This window comes from Tachypleus tridentatus, chromosome 8 (genome assembly GCF_004210375.1).
Source record: "Tachypleus tridentatus isolate NWPU-2018 chromosome 8, ASM421037v1, whole genome shotgun sequence".
Classification (NCBI taxonomy): domain Eukaryota; kingdom Metazoa; phylum Arthropoda; class Merostomata; order Xiphosura; family Limulidae; genus Tachypleus; species Tachypleus tridentatus.
The window spans coordinates 25,786,817-25,813,042 of NC_134832.1; the positions used below are offsets into that span (position 1 = coordinate 25,786,817).

Below are 26,226 nucleotides of genomic sequence, written 5' to 3' on the forward strand. Positions count from 1 at the left end.
CGATTGTATGAGAGGTGATGATAAGAAATTGTTAATCAAATTCCAGTGTTATTATATTTTAAAGGCGAAGGTCTTTTCCGAATAAATGGGTTGCGATCATAAAGCTAAGGTGAGTTACTATTATCTAGTGTCACTTATTTGCCATGGTTTGTTTGGTGTGTATATATATGTCATGATATATAATAAAAGACACCTCAGGTGAAAAAAACAAAACAAAAAACAAAAACAGTGTACTTCCACAAAGTACATGATTCCAACAAGATTTTCAATGAGAAAAGCAGTATTGTCTTTAAAGACGATGAAGAAAGACAGCTTGGACGAAATCAATTTCAGTGGTCTTCTAGACTTCTGATACGCGACAATCAGATATATTTAGAATAAACAGAAAACATTGAAAATGTCTACATTCAAATAAGAATGTAGAAGATGCACGGTATATCTATATAATAAGTCTAAACATTTTTGTCAGTTACGAGTTTACCTGAGACTACCACAAGTTTTCCGTAAACTCGGGTATTGTGGAAATTTATCCACTAATGTTCGTTATAACAATGTCTTGATCCATCAAAAAACGTCAGAATCTCAAATAAATGCGATCAAAGTAATTATGTTGAAGTAAAATGGGGAATAACAGATGGGTTAAAAGCAAAGGGTTTTATTTAATCATCAGGTCTTGGCTATGCCCCCCGGTGGTTCAGCGGTATGTCTGCGGTCTTACACGCTAAAATCCGGGTTTCGATAGCCGTGGTGGGCAGAGCACAAATAGCCCATCGTGTAGCTTTGTGCTTAATTCAAAACATCTTCCTTCAACCAGCGCTGGAATGAAATTCACGTGTCACTTTTTCTTATTGTGTCAGGTTTTCTGTCCCTGTTGTCAGTGTTTTGCAGCTAAGTTGCTAATAATGTTAATACGATGTTACGGAGATAGTCCAGAGTAAATAGTGTGTTAAAATACGTAATATGAAGTTCTGTATTTAAAAATATTTTGCATTTTATTAATAAGAAGTTGTTTTTAGTATTTTGCTGTAACGATGCTTTTTATTTATTGTTCTGTCAAGTTGTGAGGTAAGTTTATATATTAAATTGAGCTTAAGTTATTTAATTGTATGTGATACTGATACTAATTAAGTAATAGTAATAAATACATTTAGCCACTTACACTTATGGACGTAAGCCTAACAGTAACACATTGATTATAATCATAAAACAATTTTATTTTGCTAATGTTGGGTTGACGATTGGCATATATTAGAGAATGAGATGCCGTCAGCAGTGATGTGGGCCGGCACTTTACAAGAGTATAAAATTAAAAGAATAATTGTTTCATTGTCAAATAAAGGGTAGTAGCTAAATTTTTTTATTTATTCATTTCTGAAGTGTGGGTATAAAGAGAGTAGTACGTATGTTAAATTTAAAAGACTATTAAAAAATAGAGTAATAACCTTGATCATCCAGTATTTTAATTATAACTTGTGATAAAATTTATGGTTGACAAGATTGCCATTAACTGGATAAGTTTTGATCAGAACTTGGAAATCTGAAAGTGATTTTTGAAAATGGAACTTATTTTACAAGCAAATTGAAGCAAAATTTAACCAGATGAGCCTTTACAAACTTTATATAAATTGTAATAGTAACTTTCCTACTCATGAACTTTTTATAAATATATTTTATAGAATGAGCAAAAAGTCTTTGCACCATTCTTATTTGGAGTACATGTTAGAAACTTAGCTTTTGCATTTTAGTAATGATTGTGGCAAAGGAACAATATGAAACAAACGATGGTTTTAAACAAAGAATTATGAAAATTTCTCAAAGATCATTTCTGATATGCTAAGGAAGATATCACATTGCATACGGAGATGTATCTCATGTCATGAAAATGAAGGCCAACAGACAGACATTTTGGATTATTTATTGAACCATTCATTAGTCTGTGTTGATACAAGATACATAAATATGTAATAAATTCTTTTTTTCATGTACACTGTCTCTGTTGGAGAGGAAGGTGCCCAGACTTTTTTTACCCTGTAGTATTGTATTTATTGTTTCCTCCACTACAAAACATTCAATCAATATTGAAGCTTTTATCAGTCATCAAATGCAAATCATTCTTACTGTTTGTCACTATTACTTTTTCCCACACAAAAACATAAGATCTTTTGAAGTTTATATACTTGCAATACATCACTTTAAATCAAGTTTTTAAACTAATTTTTCCAAAAATTATTTCATTCAATAAGACTGTATTAAGGAAGAAATTTCCAGAGAATTAGTGTAATGGTCAGTGTAGCAGCATCAGCAAATGTAAGACATCTTATTTCTTGTAATGTAGCCTATAGTGACAGGTAATGAACACAAGGGTCCAAAGATAAACTCTTTGGGAGACTTATGTCACTTTCCAGTCAGATTGTTGTATATATATTAAAAATCTGCAATTTCTACTTTTAAGTCATATGTTAAACAATTTTTTGAGATTTTCTTCTAAATTTTTTGAGAATTGAATTTAATAATATGTTTTGAATAACCTTATTTTAGGTAGAGGGTTTTGGAAATTTGTAAATAATGAAAGTAACAATAACAACAAAAATCAACATACCGTTGGATTCTACAGTTACAAGTTAGTAGCTTACACTAGTTGTTCAATTATGAAGTTAATAATTAATGGAAAACAGTTAAAAATTGTACCACATGACCTTCCCATTGGAATAGTGTTAACAAAATGTCAGTGGTTGATATCAATTTATTGCTTTATCTTGCAACCTGAGACTGGATGAAATCTGTGTCAATGCAAGAAGAAATGTAGCTCTAATAAAATCTGTCAATTTTAAACTTGTGTGTGTGTGTATATATATATATATATATGGGTATATGTTATATGGATAAATGAAAAGAAAATTGTCAAAAAAGGAATGCAAAAAATAAAGTATGAGGTTACCTATGGAAGTGTAGGAGAGATTTTGTAATTGCATTGGTTGTAAAGTTGAAATACTGTGATTGACAGATGCATACCATTAATAATCTCTACCAATTCTACATAATGTAATTGATACATTGATCATACCACTTCTATTGTAGACTTATTTTAGCGTATGTTGTTTAGCTCAAGCTATGTCCAGTCATATGATGCTTAGCTTAGCAAACTGTTGTCATGACAACATGCTGTCTATTTGTGCCCAGTGATATGACATAAGGCAAGTTGTTGTTAAGACAAATGTGTAGTCTGTATACAATCCCTATTCTCTATTAGTATTTGATAATCTTACCTTTGGTTGCCTGTCCTGTAACAGTAGTTTATCTTTTCAACTCTACTGTTTCACATTTTAGTAAGCCTTGTAAAAAAAAAACATTTTATCTCTATGGTTTTCTAATTATTTTTTCATCCAGTGTTCTAGCTAGCAATTCATCCTAAACTAAGATTAACTTTTTCTCTGCTATGGAAGTTTTATATATTAAATTAACAAAGTTACTTCAAGACTCCTTAAAATAACTGCTTGCAGTATGTGGCCTGTGATGTTTCTAGACTGTACAGCTTAAATGCACATTCAGAAGGTTATTTTTATGATTGAAACTTATTACTAAGGATGATAAATTTAGGACTGTATTGACACTAGCTACTTCCATATTAAACAAATTTTTGTTATAAAACTGCAATGGATTTTAACTTTCAAAATTAAAATTTTAACTCATTTACTTGGAAGTGGAACTTTAGTCATATTTAAATTAGTTGAGGTCAAACCAGAATGTCATTGATATTAACACTGTAGAGAGTAGCTTGCTAGTTCTCTTTAGTTACATTAATGTTGTAATTTTGTATTTTATTAATTATCAGCAATTTAAACCACACTGTTATCCTGTTGTTGTTTATCAACTTCCATTTATTAATAGATTTACATTAGTGAGTCAGGAAATATTAGCCAAAATTGATATTCACCTTAGAAATCTATATTTAAGGCAATTTTGGAAATAAAAACAGAATTACACTAAATTTAATAAAAATTTAATCTGAAAAGTGAATAGAAATTTGTTTAAGGTATCACCCACACAATTTTGTAATTTTTTTTTAGACATTTACTTGCATAATTATTTGGGCTATTTTCTCTTCAGAAGGTGCACATTGTAGGTTACTTATCAATCTTACAAATAAGGGTAAGAAACAAAAATGGCAGTAAACCCTTCAAATTCCTGATTCCAAGATAAAAATGCTGAGTGTTAGTATAGGGTGTCTTTAAAAGAACAACAGTAGCATGTCATAACAAGCCTTTATATTACCCACGTAAAGGAACTCAGCTCTTTTTATTTTATCAGAGAAGTAATAAAACTGGGAAATATGAAATCTGATGGGAAAATGTTTTAAGATCAAATATTATATGAATGAATCTAATGTTTTCTGTAAGGTAATAAATATTTTAAGTAATGTACATATATAAAAAGAACATAAATCATTTTAATTTTCAGTGTATTGTGAATGTAAATAGAGAAATTACCATGATTATTAATGGCTAATTATTTTAAGACATTTAGGTAAATCTTTAAAATATGCATGTGTTATTTTAACCAAATATTTCAAATTAAATAAAAAGGTAAGAAAGAAAAATAAATTAAAAATGAAGTGTACAAACAAAACTATTCATGGAAACTTAGTGAATGTAAACAAGTGATGAGGACTGGGTGTGTTTAGTGTTTCTTGTCAGACAAGTTCATAAGGGAACATTGTGGATTGCATGTGGTGGGACAGTGGTTTCTGTGACTTTTTTTTTTATATAGGGGTAAGTAAATGTAATGCCTGCATGTTGGTGGGAGTCAATGTAGAGAAGTTACAAATCTTAAGTGATAGTGTTACAGAGGAGGGGGGGGGGCAAGCAGATTGCAGACATTGGAGGTGTTTATTGAAATGGATCACTCAAAGAGATTACTAAGATGGAAGATAATGATAGCACATTTGTTCTGAAACTAGAAATTATAAAGCAAGTCACTGTAAATTTCATTAAAATTGTAAATGTTTGAAATATTGTCAAAAGACATTTAGCTTAATCTATATTATAGTATCTTAGTTTTCATTCTGTTTCATATGTTTATGTACAGTTATTTTAACACTATTTAATTTTACAAAACTTGCATTACTGTCCAGAGTGATATATTACCATCAGCAAATATTACACTGGACGAGCACAGCAGGAAACTGCAAAACAGGCATACTGTCTTAGCTGAATGATTAATCCTTACTGTATTGTGCATAACTGTCTAAGGGTCTAGAAACCCACTACTACTTAAATTACTAAATAAACAAATAGACAGAATGCATAGGAAAGATACATGCATGGCATACCATTTTGCACAAGAAACTGCTTATCAAAGGGTTAGCTGTTTTGTGCAACTGTGCTACATTTTCTAAGTTGTGAAAGTAACCCTACACATTTACCTTGTTGCATGACAAGTGGTAGCTAAAACAGACAAAGAAAAAACTAAAGTACTAATCACTATTGTATTTTGTATAACAATCTATGGGCCTGGAAATACACTCCTGTTTGAATAACTAAATACAGAATACTTAGTAGAGGTATATGTATAATACCATTTTGCACAAGTTTTAGCTTTTTCATGTATTTATGTTGCATTTTCCAAATTGTGAAGGTAGCTGTACATATGTACTTTGCTGCATAGCAAGTGGTGGCTAAAACAGATGAGGATAAGAGACTGTTTGGTCCTTCATGGTTAACCTCTTGGCACAGCAAAAAGCAAGCAAAAGAAAATTAAAACTAAACCCACCCTTTATTTTTCATTTGATTCTCTTCTTAAGTTCCTCTGAAGTGCTTACCTTTACTGCTGTTTATGCAATTCATACCACCTGTTAAAAAATAAAACTTGTAGCAAGAAACTAATTTGTCTTTTTAAAATTTCAAACTTATATTCTCTAATCCTGTTGTCCTTAGAATTCAGCATAAAAAGCAAGTAGAATTATCAACATTTTGAAAGCTCTGCATTTCTTTACTTTACACCAAAGAAATTCAGAAACAGTACCATCTTGACTTCAATTTTACCCTCTAGGAATTGGTAAACTTTTTAAAAGCACACCAGTCTTTTAAACCTCTAATTTTGTGTCATTGTAGCAACATGTGACATCCATCCCATTGCACCCTCTATTTTATCACAGGTAACTCTCTCTACCATTGCAGCATAATCTTTACTTTCTCGATTGGAATTTTTGTATGTAGATGGGTGTTTTTCATTCTTTGTAATTTTTGTTGTGCTTGATCACCAGCTAATATCAGTTTAAATTTCAAGTTTCTACTTCTTTACTTTTGAGATGCTTTTATTTCCCAAATGTGGATGTGGGTTTCTTTGATTGTTTATACTTTTTCATGATATTTGCTGTCTTATGTTTGGTCGGTAAATTTTTATTTCACAGTGGGTATAGTTCTTTTTCACAGATTTGTGGCAAGTTTTTCAATATGTTTCTCATTTTCCATAGCTGTATCTTTGTCCAGTGAACTTAAGTGAGCTTACTTGTATGGATCTAATTTCTACACACAATAATTTGTCATTCATGTTTTCTCTGGGTAGTGTTATTGTAAGTTCAAATTTTATATTTTTGCAACCATCTTGGTAACATTAGTTTACCATTTGTATTTAGTTTGTTTTTTGCATTAATTTGGTTTAACATTTAACTTTGTTTTTACTGTTAATGCTTTTAATTATAACCTTTGTTTTTGTACCTTTCTTTCAGTTACATCTACTTTTGGATAAGTTTTGATTCAACCTTTATTTTTGTTAACTGCTGTCTGTACAGCAGTACAATTTTAATGGGAATAACCTTAAACAGTGCTATGGAAGAAAAAAACCTTAGTGTTCTGGTTGATCAATATCTTAAGTCATCCAAGCAATATGCTGTTGCTGTTGATATGATAAAAAAATTAGGTTGTATTTACAGAAATGTTGAATACAAGTCTAAAGAAATCATGCCATTGTTTAGAATACATTTGGAGTCCTGTTGTAGAAAGGACATTAAATTATTGGAAAGGGTTCAGATAAAGAATCCAAGGATGGTAATTGGGATGAAAAAGATGTAACACAAAGATAGAATAAGGTATCTGAAATTTTCTCCAGGAAACAAAAGAGTCAGAGAAAATCTGATTGAGGTTTTTAAGATTATTAAGAGAATTGGTAATGTTTCTGTATTATCAATTTTTGTGCTCTATGGTGAGAATAGTAAGACTATAGAAGACACAAATTTTGGCAGAGTAGGAGTCATCTTCAGCTAAAAAATCCTTTTCTAACAGGGTGATTGGCCTTTCGAATAGGTTGCTTTCACATATGGTAGATACACTTTAAAGGGAGTTCTAAGAAATGTTTCATTAGTATTTGAATGATAATGGCTGATTTTGAATGTTTTATTTTAGAGTTTAATATAGGAGATGGAGTGGCTTAGATGGAATAATAGGTCTCCTTGTCCTTAAATTATATATGTATTTTTATTACTTTTTATTTTTAGCCTTGAGAAACATGCATCTAAATGAGCAACTATTAATCTTATAGCTTTTGTAGAGTAAAAAGTCTTCAACACAGGTGGTGCTCTTTTTAGTGAGAAATAATTTTTTTGTCGAAATTTTCAAGTTTTTCTTATTTTGTTTTGAAATTAATTAGTTTAATGACAATAACTTTTATATATATTTGTTTATACAGAATCTTGCATAGGTTTTTTAGGTTTTGCTTAGAAATGGATATTAATTTTTGTTGTATTTTTTCTCTAGGTATTGATATGTTTGATTTAAGCTCAGATAGTTTTGGTATTTTTTATTCATGCAGGGCTGGAAAACACTATTGCTGTATATCGTGTATCCACTCTACAAGGAGGAGTTTAGAACCAATGTTGGATTAAGTGTTTGTCTACTATTTTGCTAGGGATCATAAAACACTGAAAGGTAAAACTAGACAAGAAGTTTAGAATCTGAATTGCATGCTTGTTTATTGAATCATTGGTTAAATGCAGGATGTTTGTGCTAATTTAACTTCAAGGTACTAAAGTCCTAAATGTGACATCAGAATAGCAACTAATCATTCAAAATTCCCAATAAATATGATGATTTTTCCTGAAATATAGATAGTAATACTTTATTATGATAGTGTGTTGAATATGTGGTAAAATGTACAATTTTTTTTATACATAAATATTTTATTTTTTATACTTTTAGGTGTTACCAATGTTCTAAGTTTCAAATTATCACTGTATAGAAGATATAAATAGTTTTTTTTTTTGTTTTCTCTGCTTTAATTTATATTATAAATGGATTACATTGTAATCAATTATTACCTCTGAAATAATTTTACCATGCAACACTACATTTTTTATTGTCTTGAAAACTTGGATTTCTGTACTTGATTAGTGGGCTTAAATGTATTAGGTCTATCTTTGATTTATTGAGAAGCTGTTTGAGAAGGAAGACAAGTAAATTGAAGACTAACAGTAAACCAACTCCATTTTTATATGAAATGTAGGCTATCTTTATTCATTTCATATCCTAGTTAAGTTAATCATTGATGGAGAAAGACCTAGATTTTGAAGGTGTTTGACTGATTGTGTCTTTGTAAGTTTGGTATTAAACAAACAGTTTATTTGAATGATAAAATATTCTCACAAACAAATACCAAGGCTTTGGTAGTTTTGTTGTGTGCTTAAATTCTATGCCTACAAATTTGTCTTTTTTTTTTTCCTTTTTGATAGCCAGATATATATGTTATTTATATTAAAAGATATTTTAGCAATATGTTTTATAAAGGAACATAGTTAGGGTTTCTAGTATATGGTTTTACTGATAAATATCAATAAAACACTTTGGTACACACACTCACACTTATTTTCTTCCATGCATCACATCTCGTACACATGTTCATCCAAACTTCTTCCAGCATTATATGTACTTATTAAGTTTTTCTTTTAGTGCTCAGTGTATTTTTTGGTTTTTGTATTGTTTGATTAGGCTATTATTTTTAGTATACTTGTGATTCTATATACTGGTTATTTGATAATTAGGCTAAATATATTTTCTTTAACACATTTGAGTAGGCTTTTTTTTTTTTTGCAGGACTGAGAATGTCTACATAACATGTTCTTATCTGTGATTTATTCATCATATCACCATGTGTTTAGGTACTAGTTCCATGTCTTGACCTTGGGATTTGTTTTGGTTCCATGTTATTTGTTGGGCAATCTGTGTTTTAAGCAACTTCTACATTTGGGGGATTTTACAAACACCATTCATTGGATGTCTAGCTTAAGTTCAGTCCTTTCAAATGGAGGTAGCCTCTTCTATTCCTCCCACAGTCGGTTCAGGAAGTTGGATTTTTCAATTGGATAATTTTTTCTTATTCCATATCTCACATTCTAATCTCTTTGGGGTGGTAGTATTTTTAAATGCCCCTACATCAGGACCATTCATTCTTCTGCTCAAAGCATTTGAAAGTGTTTTCTTTTTTCCAAACCCTTATTTTGGGTTTTTCCTCTTAATTGTTATGTGTTGATAGCTTAATGTATCTCTCTATTTTGATTTGTTTCTGTTCTCTGCTACTCATTTCCAAAGGTAGGTTTACATTCCTATCAGTAGAAGGTTTCAGAATAATGGTCTCTGATCTAAAGGTCTTAAGTTCTTCGTGCCTTGACACTTCTGCCAGTCTCAGGCGCTAGCATTCACACCTTTCTTGTCCAGTTTGACTAATCCTGTTTTATTTTGACTTTTTGATTGTTACTATGGGGGCACTACTTCTTTTTCCCTTTGAAGTTACAATGGGTTGCCATTTTTTTAACCTACATCCTTGATATCTGTGTCATGGAGGGTTGTGTTCCAGGTGCTTTGTCTTCATTGCTAATTGATTTTTGAATTTTGACACACTTTCTCCCAAGGAGTGACCTCTTGATTCTTCTAACATTTGGTGGCTCTACCTCCTGTAGGTTACTCTTCCATGTGAAGTTTTTGAATCTGTTATAATTTCTCAGTTGTATACTTATTGTTTTTAGTATCTTTTTCAACATCCAGTTACCTTGGGTGTTAAGTACAGTCAGGTTTACATTAATTTTTTTTAATCATTCCATCATTCTTCTTCTCCATAATTTTGTGCATACATATCTTTTTTTTTGGCTTAGATCTCTATGATTGATCATTCCGGGCTGGCACTGCTTTGATTTTTGTAGTTGTTTTGGCTTGTTCTTTTTTCTTTTATTCTGGGTTGATCTTATTTTAACCTACAGTTTAGTGGCTTGTAGTATATTTCAACATTTGTATTTCTTACCATCTTCCACATTTCTTCTCTTTGGAGTCCAGAGGACTTTCTCTGTCCAGTGTACACTGTGGGTAACTTCATTGTTTTCAATGCTTCTATCCATGGAAACTACTTCTTATGTGTGAATTTTCCCCCCTTACTCATTGGGTTTGCATTGGGAGTCAATTGGTCTTTTATTCCTTATCTTCTTCCCATCATCACTTCCTGGTGTCTTCAGTCCAATCATGCACCTTTTCTTTTCCCTGCATGTCTACCTTTACATTTCTTGGATGTACCTCATATATTGAGCACTGGATCTACATCTTATATGCTCATCTCCAATTCTGTGTTTTGGATAGCTGTTTCTCTATGTCACACTACCATCTTTCACTTTTTCATGAAAGTGTGATTGGTGAGTGATGCCTGTCCAGGTATTTCTTAACCTTTCAGATCTGCACTTTGAGATCATGCTGATTTACATATTATGATTCTATGACCACATGATGCAACCTGCAGAGATGAGATATTCAACAGGATCACTTGTAGGTTTATTTGTGAATAAATAGGTATGGTCTGCTTTCCAAAATGTGGTTTCATGGTTACTTGCTGTACTATCTTTGGTGTTGTATATTCCTCCAGACTCTCCACCATGCCTACTGTTTCCTTTTCCTTTAGTGGAGTGTGAGAGTCCTTTCCACTTTCCAGTTTCAAACCACTGGGGTGGTGGATCATGGAAGAATCCTCTTTTAATGTGTCAATGAAATACAAATAATATTTTAAGTACATTAGAGGATAAACTAAATGTTAGGATGGGGATAGTATCCTTGAGAAATGGTAAAGGAAGGCTTACATCTGATGATTATGAAAAGGCTAGGTTATAAAATTCTGCTTTTACTAATGAAGACTTAATTAAGCAATATTCCTCATCTTGAGCAACTGATAGATGAAAACAAAGTTGAACAAGACAATTGCTTAATTTCTTAACTTGTTAAAATAAAATTGGGAAGTTTATAGAATGATAAACCTGGGTCAGATAATTTTTCCTTGAGGTTGAGGATTGGATATGTGAGCCATTTGTCACAATTTTTTTGTAAGTCTTTAAATACTGGACAGGTACCAACAGATTGGAAATTAGCTAATGTCACTCCTATCTTTGATGGAGGTAATAGAAGTTGTTCCAATAACTGTAGGCCTGTTAGTCATATCAGAAATGGGAAAAATTTGGTAATGTCTGATAAAGATACTTTGCAAACTAATTTAATAACATTTAGAATTTAATCAGATAGTCAACACGGTCTCAGAAAGCATTTGACAAAGTGACACATAAAGGACTTGTGAAAATAATTGTGTGTATAAATGTTGGGGATGAGTTAACTAATTGGATAGAAAAGTTGCTTTAGAAAAGAATGCATAGGGTGGTTATAAATGGAGGTCAGTCAAATTGGATTAGTGTTTCAAATGGGGTACCTCAGGGCTCAGTCTTAGGACTTCCCTTTTTTCATTTACATTTGACATAGATAAAATAATGGTTAATAAATAACTTAAATTTGCTGTGACATCAAGGTATTGGATGTTGCTGGCTGTGAAGAGGGTGTTGCAGCTTTACAAAAGTTTAAAGAGGTTATAATTTCATTGTGTAAGTCACTCACTGGTAATGCCACATTTGGAGTATTGTGTTCAGTTTAGAGCTTCTTACTTTAGGAAAATCACCTAGCTGTTGGAAAGGATTCAGAGGAGGGTTACTAAAATTTGTGATGGAGTTGTGGTATGAGGTGAGATTAAGATCCTTAAAATTGTTTTCTCCGTGAAAAATAAGAGCTGGAAAGGGGATCTAATTGAAGTGTTTAGGATTGTGAAAGAAACTGATAATGTTCATACATCAGCATTTTTCATACTTAACAATAAGAATTATAGAACTAGAAGGCATAAATATAGGTTTTAGGCAGGATAGAAGCTATCTTTAGTCAAGACAGTTTTATTTTTTGAATAGAATGATTGGCTTATGGAATGGGTTTCCGTTAGATTTTGTGGAGGCAGTAAACTTGAGTAAGTGTTTATGAAAGCTTGATGGATATATGAATGATAGGGATTTGTTTTAAACCTTTTTTTTTTAATAGTTTTAGTTTGACTTAGAGGACAGTGAAATGGACCAGCAGGTCCTTTACTGTTCCTAAACATTATATTGTTGTTATAATATACATAAATGATTATAAAATCATTCGGTTGAGAGTAGGAAGGTGATATTATGCTAGTGTAGATGATGTAATAATCTTTATTATGTAACGTAGGAGTGAACTGTTTAAGTTTCAGTTCACCCTGCAATGAAATTCCTTGTCCTCACGTGGATGTCAGCAGTTTCCAGTGGCTGGGTTTTGGATTTAGAGCTGAACCAATCAACATAAATACTTACACATGGATTAATGGTGGTTTTATTCCCTCACTCATTTATACTCTTGTTATTACATCTGTGTAACAGGCCATAGTGGAGTTACTAGCAGATTACTACTGATCTTCCCCTTGATGTTCTTATTATTTCAAGGAGGTTATTTTGCTTGGAGAAGTTCCTGTCAATTTAAAGTTTTGAGTGATATGATTTATGTTAAATAGACATCTTTACGATGCTTGATGTTAGGTTTCTGGATTTATTGATCAGTTTCTCACATTACCATGTCCCACATTCATAGGTCAGGAGATATGAGATTCCCTCTGTTCTGATGAAAATGAGGTGAAAATTGTATGATTTTCTTTCCTGCCCCCACCAGATGGCTGGGTTTGGGATTGTAGCTGACTTGTTGCCAGCATGATCCTCATCCTACCTTATGCATAGTTTTGGTTGTAGTTGGTTTGCTGTGTATGGTCCATTGCACCTTATTCATTCTATGCCTAGGAGCACATCCTTTTAATTTTACTCTTTTATGGTTTTTAGATTTTCATAAATGGCATACAGTTTGGATTCATATACTACCATAGTTCTCTTTCAGTTTGATGTGCTTTTTTTTGCTCGTATATACATTATCTTTTCATGATTGGCAAAGAATATACTTGGTTTAGAAGTGACGCAGTCTCTAACATCAAATCTTCAATTCTGAACATTTCTTCTTGTGGGGTGACCTTCAAATGATCAAGAAGAATCCTTCTTTCTTACCCTTTCATCTGTCCCTCCACCTATTCAGTATAGAATTCTAGCTAATTTATGTGAATGGAAGTAATGTACTGTATCAAAAGTTATAATTTTCATATACTGAAAAGGTATATCTAAGAGATACTTGGTGCCATTCACACTTCCCACCCTTCCTCCCAACTGAAAACTGGTGCTTCCTTCTGTCAAAATTTGAAGTGATAATTCAGTAGAATTGATTAAATGGAGCCATATGCATCAAGAAAGTATGCCACATATTGATGGAGGGTTATCACATGATGATTTGTGCAAGAAATGCATTGGCATCAGTCAGTTCCAAATTAGTGCAGGGCAGCCCTGAATGAGAATAAATATTTATGTGAGTGAAGATAAATGCCTATTGGAGATATATATCTTCAGTGTAGGAAAATTATAGCTTTAACTTAAAGGAAAAAAACTTCATTTGGCAAGCCGATATGTGGCAGGAATTCCTGAATTATTATTTCTGGCATGGAGGCAAATTAGGTATTTTCTGTCTCATCCTCTGACATCTGGCATTGCTCCACAATTGGGGGGTAGAGTCACACTGAGTTGAAACTGTCAGTGATTGTTCAAGTTGCACTATCAGTTCTTCTAGTTTGAGCTAATTTCCAGTATTATAATTTTTATAAAGTGTGCCTCAAGAGTTCATAAACTTGAGGTAGTGTAAACCAATGAATTTAACTATGGAAAGTAATCATTCAAGCTCTTCTTGCCAGTGGCATTAAATCCTCTTGGTAGTTATATCCATTTTTTATGTGACTGAAGTTTTTAGTCCCATTAATGTTTAGTGCAAATTCTCTGCCATTATTACCAGAATCCAAGGTGGCAACTTTTGAGATTCTGAATTGTTTGCAACAAAAGCAGAATATTGTATTTTTTATTTAAATAAACTGTCTAAGTATAGTTTACTTCTTCATCCCTTAGATGCCTTTTTGTGTTTGACATGGTGAATTGATGGTTAAACTTGACTTAGATGATTGCTTTTTAATTATTAAAATTTGTAATGAATCTGTAAGGATTCTTGTTTAAATAGTAGGATTAGAAATATTTTCAGTATTTTCACATTTATCATCAGTTTTCAGATCAATGATATTTTTTAATCAGGTAGTGCTGTTTCAGACAATGGAAGCACCCTTATTTTTCATTTTCAAAGACTACAAGTTCACTTCTACTAGTTTTACCCAATTCTTGATATTTTTTTCAGTACTAATTCAGATATCCTGATTGATTTCTTAATTATAGTTGAAGCTTGGCTTTTTTCTTTTGATTCTCAGCATGTGACACTTTTTTCACCCTAACATTTCCTGTTTTTGGTACTTGGAATATAGTAATTCCTGTTAAAGGTGTAAAATTTTTAAGCTAAATTTATTGTATTGTTGAAAAATTAGATATTTTCTGTTTTTGGAATTTATTTTATACAACTAACGATGATTGAAAAAAATATATGTAAATCTAGAAAAGGTTTTTAATTTGAATTAAATTAGCTATAAGTATAAACAAAAATTATGTTAATAGTGTGACTTAAAAGCTAAAACAATACAAAGGGGTTTCAGAAACAAATATGTTGTCATACTTGCAGATAATAATATTAAATACAGGATTAGGCTTTTAGTCTTTGATTGTCATCTTTTTCAAATTACCAACTATTTGAGGCTAACAACTTAACATATTCAGTGTTTAAGTGAAATATATATATTCAATATATATCACACATTATTAAACAGAACATAAATGAAGTACTTTTATGTATTTTACCTAATCTATGACTAAGTAACATAGGGAAATAACTATTTGGATATTGGCATATTGTTCAATTTTAAAGAATGTGAAACAAATTGTTTAATGCTCTGATCAAATAAATTTATTGGTATTCACTATGTTAAATTTACTCTTGTTGAAGGTTTCATCAGAGCCTTGTTCACATGTTCAACAAAGGCTCCAATTAAATAACTATAACTAGCAGTACAAACAAAAATATAATGCTTTTAATGTTGATGTAATTTATTTAGATATGAACAACTATAATTCATGACTCAAACAACAACAAATCCAATGTTGATAGATTAAGTGATTTAAGAATTGGTTATTATCAAATATCAATATTTTTTATTGTTCATCTTCTCATCCTTTCTTGTATCAGAATATTTTGTTTTCCCTATACTATTTTGTGAATTAAAAGGTTGGATAATTAATTAGCAAAATGTTAAATGTTTTATGAGTAAAATGAAATACAGCTTATTAAAAACCAAAACAAATGGTGCTTGTAGATGACTTAAACATCTGTTAATTTATTGTTAATCATAATATGAGGGAAATTCTGTATTAACACTTTAATTTCTATTTTGTAAAACACCTGAATTGTATCTATTTTGCTTAACCCCCTTGCTTACATTTAGGTCAAATCAAGTACCTTGTGATTTTTTTACAGTTATGTTCAAAATCTAATTAAACTATTCTAAGTTCAATTTGTACAAGTAAACATGGCATCCAAATGAAATTAGTTAATTAAATTTTAACATAAGTTTTAAGTTTTTTATTTTCTAAGGAAATGTTTAAAAACCTTTAATCTAATATGACAATTGTGATGTTTGTTTTGTAGGCTTTCCCATTTTCTAATTGATTTACCATCACACTCTAAAGTGCAGAATTTAATGCAATCACTCATAGTATAGATATTGTTATATAAAAAATCATAAAATAGAAAATCACATCTGCTTGGTGTGCTCATCTGTCACATCAATTTTTCACAAATTGTAAAACATTTTGTGTTGTTTTTTTATGTTATTTATAACCAATAGAAAGGCAATATTTTCATTTGTCAAATGACGGGCAACACTATGTTGTTTTCAGTACAAAGTAATGCTAGTTTTATCTTCAATTCAAAAGTTTATTTCTTGGTGTTCAGATTGAGCGGCAAGGAGAATTCAATCAAGCCCATCTCATTGTAGTTAGAAAGGCACTTAAATCATAATAGTTATAGGACAGTATTTGCTTTGTAATCTTAGGTGCATAGTTCAAGTATATTAAAAAAAATGTTTACTAGTGTATGATCATTTATAAAAAGTAGGCTTAAACTTCAGCAACCAACAGCAAGAAAACATGAGATCAAAGGCAAGTAGTGTATTTAATAGTGTTGGCAGTGTTTTAAGATTAAACATTCTCTTTTTTAACTTTTCCAAAGCCATTTATGCTTTGGATCCACTGTACCATCATCTTACGAACTTATAAGAAAACATCCAGAAAGCAGAAATGGGAAGTCTCAGAATATTTTAATGTGTAGAATAGTTGTTGCCAAAACATCTCCATTCTTTGTTGCCACTTCAAGGGAAAGTGAGTATCAATCAAGGGTAAAAGAAAGTTTGGTGATTAAAAAACAAAAAAATCTGAAGCAGGTGTTCAAGTGCCTAGAAGCTATTAATTGAATTGTGAACCATGTATAACATTTGTATGTCAAGAACTGTATGTCTCAGTCAAAAGTAGGACCTTTGTATAATCATTGTGTAATGATTTTATAATTTTATTTTAGTATCTGTAATTTCTTCATATTCAGAACCAAAGTATTTTAATGAAAAGTTCTTTCAGTTTGAAATAATTGTACTATTTTTATTTTTTTTTCAAATGAACAGTGACTTACTGTGAAACCCTGAGTTCTTGAGGCTTGTGAAAATAAAATGTTTACAATGTGTTTTATTATATTATTGATTTTATGTATTTTACAGTATATTAGAGGCATTTTATGTGTGAATTTTAATTTATTTATTGAAGAAAGGGAGAATGTTAGTTATAAGGACTGTCATTTTGTCACAAAATGCTAATTTACTTGTAGCTTTTAACAGTTTCATGGTATATTTTCTGTTTGCAAGGGTCCCAAACAATGTTGAAGACAAAGTAGATAAAGTAATTGTGTGTAATTTGTCAAATCAAACATAGGTATATAGTTTGAATTACTTCCATTTTTACTTCACCCCAAATAATTTACGTCTTTGCAGATACTGTCATTTGTATGCTCTGTGAGATATGTTATTTAGACCTCATAACCAACAATTAGTGGAAATCCTTAATTTCTCTGCCAACATCTTTTCAGTGTATGGACTGGCATATAATTCCAGCTAATAATTTTTTTGTTAGTTATGTTTTTCTTTCAAACTATATGACTGCAATCTCACACCAGAGAGAGAGGTGCCAAAAAACCTAAAACCTAAACTAACTCATAGTACCACCTGATTTTACTGAATCCAAGCTAAAAAAAACTTCCAGTTCCACATGTAAGTGCATTTTTTGTTACTGATAGTAATTACTGAGATAATGTAAGGTTTGTTCTCTAAATCAGACATTATGATACATCAGTAAGTTTGTCATAATTTGAAATATCTAGTTGAGTGAGAGTTTAATTGTTCTCTACAGTTAGTTTTCATTTAACGCTTGTGTTAGAAATCTTGTATCTTGTACTTTACATCTTCCCTTTGCAGTCTTTTTTACTTTTTTAATGTTTTTATTTCAAGTAAGTTAGTTTAAACTACATAATAGTAAATTTGGTTTGGATATTCCTGTCTGTTTTATCAGATGGTAAGGAATTATTATGAATTGTAGCTAAATATTCTGACTAACATTTCCTTTAAATTTTAATGGCTTTGTAAGCTGAAATAATTAAGCCTTGTTTTGTGATGCCATTTTAGTTACAGGGGATAAGCATTACATTTTACCAATATCTAACTGCAATGTCTTGAGTTATGATTGGCTTGTCTTCAAGTTAAACTCATTTGGAACATCCAGTTTATGTGGGATAAATACCTTTGTGTATTACACTGCTCTTATTAATCACCACTCTTTATTCTCCTGAAGAATAATAATTAACTGTTCAAAATCACTTGAGTTTTTGGTATTTTTTCTTTTAATTTATTGATTTTGTGTTTTAGTGAAGTGTTTTCTTAATTAGTTTAGTTGAAAGATAAGATATTTATTTAAAATACAGAAGTAGGAAGTGTAATGCCTCAGAGTAATTAGAGTTTATAAATATAAGCAGAAAAGAATAAAGAACCTTCTGAAAGAAACTAGCAACAAAGGCATAAGTTTCATTTAGTGTGGAAGATCTATCACTTCACAGTATGTTGATTGATATTATAAATTTAAAGATGGAAATAGTAAAAACATTTTAATGTATTGAGTCAGTTATAGTACATTTTCACTAATAAAATGAGTATTATTGTCTCTCTCTTATGATAATGTTTAAATATATAAAGTAGATTTTATTTAAACATTGTGAAGAATACATTCTTGTGTAATTATACATTGTTCCTTACATTTTAAACTTTTTCAGAAATGAGAAGCGTGTACCATTTGGCAAATTTATGCAATTTCTAATGTCATATTGGCTATTCATCTAAATTGCTCTGTTTCACTGTATGTCGTTTTGGTGAGTGGTAGGTGTTCATTACATTATATTTGTTCAGGAATTATAAATTTTGCAATTATACACTTGATATTCTATATAACTTGTTCAGCCAAATCATCATATTTAGGATGATATAGTGAAATGTTTTTCTTTATCACACATCACTCAGCACAACCCTGCAACTTTTGCATTTTGACCTATTCTAAAACTCTGGAAATCTTCATATTCTGAATCATGCTTACATTGTTAAGATACTATATAAATGATTGAACCAACTGAAGTATTAGTCATGTGGCAGGCTTCAGCTCACTTGGTAAAGTAATTAATAAGAACCAACACTTATCAATTTCCAGAAGATTGCCAGTTATATCTTTGAAGCAAGATATAGAACAATGCCTAAAATTTCTTTGTAGTTAGCTTTTCCTTTGAGCAGCAAACAAGGTTGTGTGTTTTGATGATAATGTGTTAAGAAAAACCACATAAGTGCATAGCACTTCATGGTGACTGTCACTCTTAAGATTATTTGAAGTCCATTTTGAGACCACTAGTTCTATCACCACTTAAGAGCTCTGCATACATGGTTCATTGCAATACACGATCCTACGCTTGCAACTGGTCATGCACGCTTCATATGTTTATTGAATCTACAGTGTATTTCCCATCTGCAAAGATCACTTTTCATCTTGCCACATTCGTGGATTTGTTATTTATGGTGTCCACCCACTAGAAGTCATCATTGCATATATAGCTTGTCTTCACCACACCTGTCTGGTTATATATGTAAAACAACCATACTAAGAATCTAACTGCTGATTAATTTAAGTACAGCATCTTTGTAGTTGATACTATTGCTTTGGTTGTTCTGAGTAGGTAAACTCTTCTTGCATTATTGCATCACCCTTACTATTCTCTTATTGTGTTTAAGAGCACAATACAACTATTGTATCTTTTCTCTTTCTTTATAGGTCCTCTGTCCATTTTGAAATGTCATCTCTTATGCCATTAAAAAAGTGTAATGTACATTTTATAAGACTCCAGTTGTACATAAAACAAGTCAATTATAAATGCTTGAAAACAGATCTTTGGGCACTGCACCAGAATTTTTCTTATTAACTTAGTCTCTAATATTCTAAGGTAAACAAAACCATAAGGTTTAGTTTCTAACGTGTAAGTGAGTTACACTAAAAATACTTTAAATAAAAGAAATAAAATAGATGTCATGAAATTTTATGGTAATTGTATGGTAAGTAACTTTTTTCAGTTCAGCATGAATAAACATCAATAAAATCTTTACACAATTGTTTTTCTTTAACAAATAGTATTCACATTTTTAAACTTAAAGGAAAAGAAATACCTGCTATATTTCACATACCACACTAACATTACTATTTAAGAGAAATGCTACGAGATCTCAACAGTATAATCATACATCAGTAGAGATGTCTAAATTCTCATGTGAGTTCATAAGTGTTACCAACATTAGTTTATAAGAGTATTTGGTTGCTAATATAATGATCTTATTTCTTTTTAGATTTATTTATAGTTTAGTTTGTTAGTATTATGTATTTAATGATTAATGGATGGAATAATCTAAAGAATGTAAATAAAATATTGAAGAGAATTTTATGAATTACTATAAAAAAATTAACTGGTTGTAGTTGTGTATTTTTGTTTTGGTGTGTGTGGCATATATGAAGTTATAAGTCTTGGTAAATAAAAAGCTGTGCACAGGTATGAGTTAAATTTTTCCATTTTTTGTAATGAATAATTTTTAACATTTTGAAGGCTCAATCCTCATTTCTAATTATTTTGTTAAACTAAGTAATTTAAGTTTCACATCACAAAACAAGTTTCAAGATTTTTCCCTTATTTATTATGGAATGTTAAATTGCTATTAATACTTTCTCTAATAGTTTTGTATTGCATTTTTCTTTTTATTGCTTTGTAAAAAAGTGAAATTTTTATTACCACTGTATAGGCAAATTGCATTTGTTTTATATAAAGAGAAAGTTTAATGTCTTTTTTTTTCTCTTGAAGTTGTGCCAGTTTGTATTTGTTCTTTTACTTCAAAAAGTTTCCAGTCATTCAATGTGATCTTCAAATATGTTGTAAGCTTGAACTGTGAGAAAGGAAAATCTGTTGACTTGGAACACTGATTGGTTACATGAAAAGAACATGCTATATATTAAAAAAAAATCTCCATTCTAAGAATTGATTAGAATATGCCAGAAATAAATACGGTTCATTGAGAATTCAACAAAGGAGTATAGATGATTGAAAATTGTATAGAATATTATAAATGGTTGAGAATTGTATAGAAAAATATGAATATTTCATTCAACCAGTAAATCCAAAGTCATAGTTCAAACCCATTCATTTGTAAACTATATATAGAAAAATATGAATATTTCATTCAACCAGTAAATCCAAAGTCATAGTTCAAACCCATTCATTTGTAAACTATTTATAGAAAAATATGAATATTTCATTCAACCAGTAAATCCAAAGTCATAGTTCAAACCCATTCATTTGTAAACTATATTTCAAATTATCCTTTTTAGAATTCTAGATTATTACACTATGTTTTACTGAACAGTTTGAAAATTTACAGTAATGCTCAAGTATTATAAAAAGAAGCAAATAAATACATTAATGTTTTAACTTTGTAGAGCAGACTGGGTGATTGAAACAATGTTTACAAAAAAAAAAAGAATGTAATTGCAGTCAAGAAGCAAATTAGTTTCAAAGTGAATGTCAAATACATATTTTGTAACCAAACCTGTGGTGATAAAACTAATGAGTGAGGAAACATTTGACAGAACATAATGTTTACAACATGCAAGATTTGAAAGCACCAAGTTGTCACTACTGGAACCTTCATCAACTATTGTGGTAGGTGCCTTATCAGTGTAGTGTTGTATATTAAATATAGCAGTAGACATGTTATTTGGTTAAATATTTGAACTTGTGTATTATCTAACTTTAATATGGAAAACTGTGTAGATTTGTCTTTCTGATAGTGCACATGCTTGAAGAAATGCTACCTCAACCTTAACTTTAACAGGGAAGGTAACTATTGTACCAATTGATATTTTAAAAATAACAAATTCTTTCTGCTGATAGCATACATATTGAACCTTGTCATTTTTCCATCTTAAATATATAAAGAAAACTAGTGGTCATTTAAAATTTTTTAGCCCATGCTTCTTAATTATATCATCAAATTTAAACAGTATTAGAAACAATCTTCTAGTGAATACCTTAAATTCTTTAATTCAAATGAGAACCAGTTTAACTTTATTTAAGTATTTCTCTTTGTTCTTATGAATAAATAGATTTAAAACAAGTAATTACAGTAAGCTAATACATTTGACTTGTTTTTTTTTATTTATGTAGAAATTTTTTAGTTGGTTGACCATAAATGAAACTGAAAAATGATAGGTTTTAAATTTTTATTTGCAACCTTGAGCAAAATTTTACTCTGTATACAGTGCATGACTCATATTTCAGAGTTATTGAATTGTATTTGTGTTAAATGAATAAAATATTTATGATGCTTTATCTATGTGATTTGTCTTTTTCATATTTAATAAATACAATAATTGCATTAAAAATGCCACTTATGTATGAACACATCAGAAAACCTTCATACAAATTGATGTTAGGGTGTTTAATGGCTGAAAGTTTATAGGTGAGGTATGAAATGGATTTGCAAATATAAAAAAAATTATACATCTTAGAAATGAGGATTAATATTTTGTGGTACAACTATGCAAAAGTGCATTAATAGTCAAAATACTATGAGCAGTTTTTAAATATTTGTTTAAAAAATGTTCTAAGCTCATAAAAATATATTGATACTCCATCATTCTTAGTTTTAAAATATGGGTGGGAGTGAGTGTTTGGTCACTCCTTTCTTTTTCTTTTTTTCACCTTGTATTTTAAGTTCCACTGTATGAAGAGGAAAAAATCAGAGTATCAGTGACACTTCTGATTATGAGGGGGTTAAAAAATAGGATTTTTGGAAGTGGGCACTGGGGATACTTAAAAAAAAAAAAAGAAGCCTAATGAGAAAGATATGAAAGAAAAGGCCACAAATTATTGTAGAGCAGGGGATTAAATACAATATGACATGAATGAAAAAATTACATTGTTTTGTGCTATAATTTATGAACATTCTTCAAATCAAGAAAAACAATTTTTATTCTTTTTTGCTACTTTTGTGGTAAAAATAATAGATTTAATGCATTCATACACATAGGACAAAGACAAAGGGAAGTCTTATTTGATGTCTAAATGCAAACAGTTGTTAAAGCATGGTATGCCAAAACTTTATATGTCACTGAGTATTTCAATAATTATAGGAAAGAAAAATTTTTAATTCATACCAATTTGAACAAGTATGTGTGCTTTCGATTGAGATGGACTTGCTGCCTTTTTCCAGGAGAAGAGAGAGACAAAGTACTATGAGTTTTTAGTTGTTGGCACATTCACTCTCTTATTTGAGGAAAAGGATGAGTACATGATTATGATCTATTGGCTTTTAATTAACAAAAACTTAATTCTACAAGTAGATCAATTACAGGAAGATTATAAAGATCTGAATAAGGATAGATTTTAAACTGGTTGTGAGGGTTGGAATTTATGATTGTTAACCGACAGAGAAGTAGATGAGCACCCGTTATATCACTATATTAATCATCAAGTGGCATACTACTACTGTTTTATCAAGAATTTTAAAGTATCCTTTAAATATATTACACACTGTTTCTTTTTACAACTTGAATTAAAATCTGAGGCAATTCAAGAAACTTAATAACCTGAGCAGTTTCAGGATTGAAATATAATGGACTACCTGTTTTCAAAAACTACACCTTTAAATGATTGGTTATTTATTTTCTGTTAATGTGGTCAGTATTTTAACTATAGTGTATGCTAGTTTTTGAGTTTCCTTATTAAACTGAGTGTAGAATTTTGAAAGCATATTGACTGTATTCTCATTTGTTAATATTGAAATAAACAGTTTGGCAAAACTCACTATGTGCCATGTCAACCATATATGGCAGACATGGTTCAGTATTTCTTTAACTGTGTTGGCCACTGACATTTAATGGTTGTTTGTGGTTCGTATAAGTTTACGCATTTGCTGAAAGCAGCCTCAAACACTTAGATACTGCTTATGTGGTTTTGACTTTTCTAAAAAAAAAATGAATTTGTATTAACAAATTTTCCTACTAAAAAAAGGATTGTTATTACTAAGTAATTAGTAATTATGCAAGTAGAGTTAGTTGAATGTTGGTATCCTTTTTTTAAGTAGAGAATGAGCTTTAAATACAGCATAAATTTCACAAAAATAAGTAACACATTTGAATGAGCAATTTTTCTCACAATATTTTAACAAATTTGAGTTTTACAAATTAATTTTTATCAAAACAATTATTTCAAATGGTTTTATTGCTCACTGAAATTTTTGACACACTTGTATAGTTTAGGCAATTCAAACGACATGTTCATACCAAATTTATTTACTTTCTTGCTTCTGCTCTTACTGTTATTTTTATTTAAAGACTGGAATGTGTTTATTAGGTGTGACTGCATTTATTTCACAAAAAAAGAAATCCCTTTAATTTGAGTGAGAGTTCTGGGTAAATCTGCCTTGCAGTGAATGTGGTAATGATGACAGTTTTCAGGTGTTAATGTTCAGGCAACAGGCCAAGCACGGTCAGGAGTTAGGGTGCTCGACGTGTAACCAGAGTGTCATGGGTTTCAATTTCTGTCACACAAAACATGCTCTCTTTTTCACCTGTTGGGATGTTATGTGATAGTCAGTTCTGCTATTTGTTGGTAAAAGAGTTGGTAGTTGGTGGTGATGAATTACTGCCTTCCTTTTAATTTATTACTTTTAATTAGAAATTGTTAGTTTCCTTACTATCAGGAAGTTGTAGGACTTTTTCCTCATGTTTGCAAATAACATGGTATACAAAAATGGTTTACTTGGAAGCAGAAAATTTAGTTGTTAAAGTAGTTGGACATTTTGTTATTCATGTTTTCATGTTACAATAATTTAAGGAGCTTTGTTTGTTGATAAAAATATTTGAGTATTTTTGTTTTATGTATATTAATATATTAAATTTTTGTATTTCTGCTAGATGCCTCAAAAAGGACAGCATGTTGATTTCAGTGATACTGGTGTCAAAAGATGTTTTTTTCCCAAAAGTCATGCAGAGTGACACCAGTTTTATCACTGTAAAATGAGACCAACCAATTTTCAAAAGCAGTTTGTTTGTGAACTTTGAAAGAAAGAATACTGTAGACCTGAATTGTTGGAACAACATAAAATTATGTACCATTAAAATGTAGAAATATTGTGATGGTTTCAAAGTCAATAACAACTGAAAGTTAGGTAAAATAACTTGTTCGTATAGAAAAATAGTTAATTCAGAGTTTGTACAAACTTTACAATGAAATATGTTAAATATAGCAGTGTTAATCACCTGTTAATTTATTCTTTGCTTAATAGTCTATGCCTATTAAGGTTGTTGTGTTTATCTTAACTTTAGTTTCTGTATAGGCTTGGATATTTTTGTGAAAGCTATGTATATGTATTTATCATGGAATACCTATTTTCATCATTTTTTAAAATTTAAGTAATTGTTTTAAATTATAAAAGTATTTATGACTTGTTACATGGCATTTTGTAGTTACATATTTAACATTTTGTTTTGTATCTAAGATATAAACAAGAGAAAATGTTTGGGTAAAAATAATTATTGTGACTTTTGAGACAGTTGATGTACACAGTAATTTTTCTTTCAAAAATCTTCCCTTAATTTCTTGTTTTTATATGAAACGTACTTAGTTGTTGTTTTTATCATTAGACTTCTAGTTGTCAGAAAGCTGCAATTTTTGTTAATGACTTTGTTGTACTCCTGCATAATTGAGACATATTTGTTACTGGAATACAACAACCCATGTGATTCAACAAATATTTAGTTGACTTATTTTGTAGATTATTTAGACTTTCATATTAACAATATATTTTCATACAAATGAGTGATTATATGTATACAAGTTTATATTGGAAAAAATTGATATACTAATATTAGTTATAGTAGGTCAAAGTAGGTATGTGTTTTTGACAAGCAAAAAATGCTTTTGTTGCATTTGAATTGGATTATAAGAATATAGAACAGTTATTTTCTTGTTTTCAACATTATTACAGAAGATTTCTGTTAGCTGTGATAAATTTTTGTTAAGTTTTCTTGCACAAAGTGTGATACTAATTAAAACTTTCTACAAGCAAAGTTTTTGATATTAGATATTTTTTTAAGTCTTGACCAAATGGGGAGTTTATGTAACTAATTTATTGGTGATTTTGTGCTGTCTTACTCTGTGAAAAAATAAAGAATATATGTTTTAA

The 26,226-nt window shown here is 30.2% G+C and overlaps 1 long non-coding RNA gene across 7 annotated transcripts; it reads left to right on the forward strand.

The window, feature by feature from the left end:
• Positions 1–715: 715 nt before the first annotated feature.
• LOC143258713 (uncharacterized) lies at positions 716–26,226 on the forward strand. 7 transcript variants are annotated; one of them, XR_013032540.1, is made up of 4 exons: positions 716–1,065; positions 7,807–7,922; positions 16,596–21,698; positions 24,956–26,226. It is a non-coding gene; the product is annotated as an uncharacterized LOC143258713 (long non-coding RNA). The 7 variants fall into 7 exon arrangements; XR_013032539.1 differs by lacking the exon at positions 24,956–26,226 and having other exon boundaries at positions 717–1,065; positions 16,596–17,679; positions 18,732–22,365; XR_013032543.1 differs by lacking the exon at positions 24,956–26,226 and having other exon boundaries at positions 717–1,065; positions 16,596–17,679; positions 19,772–22,365.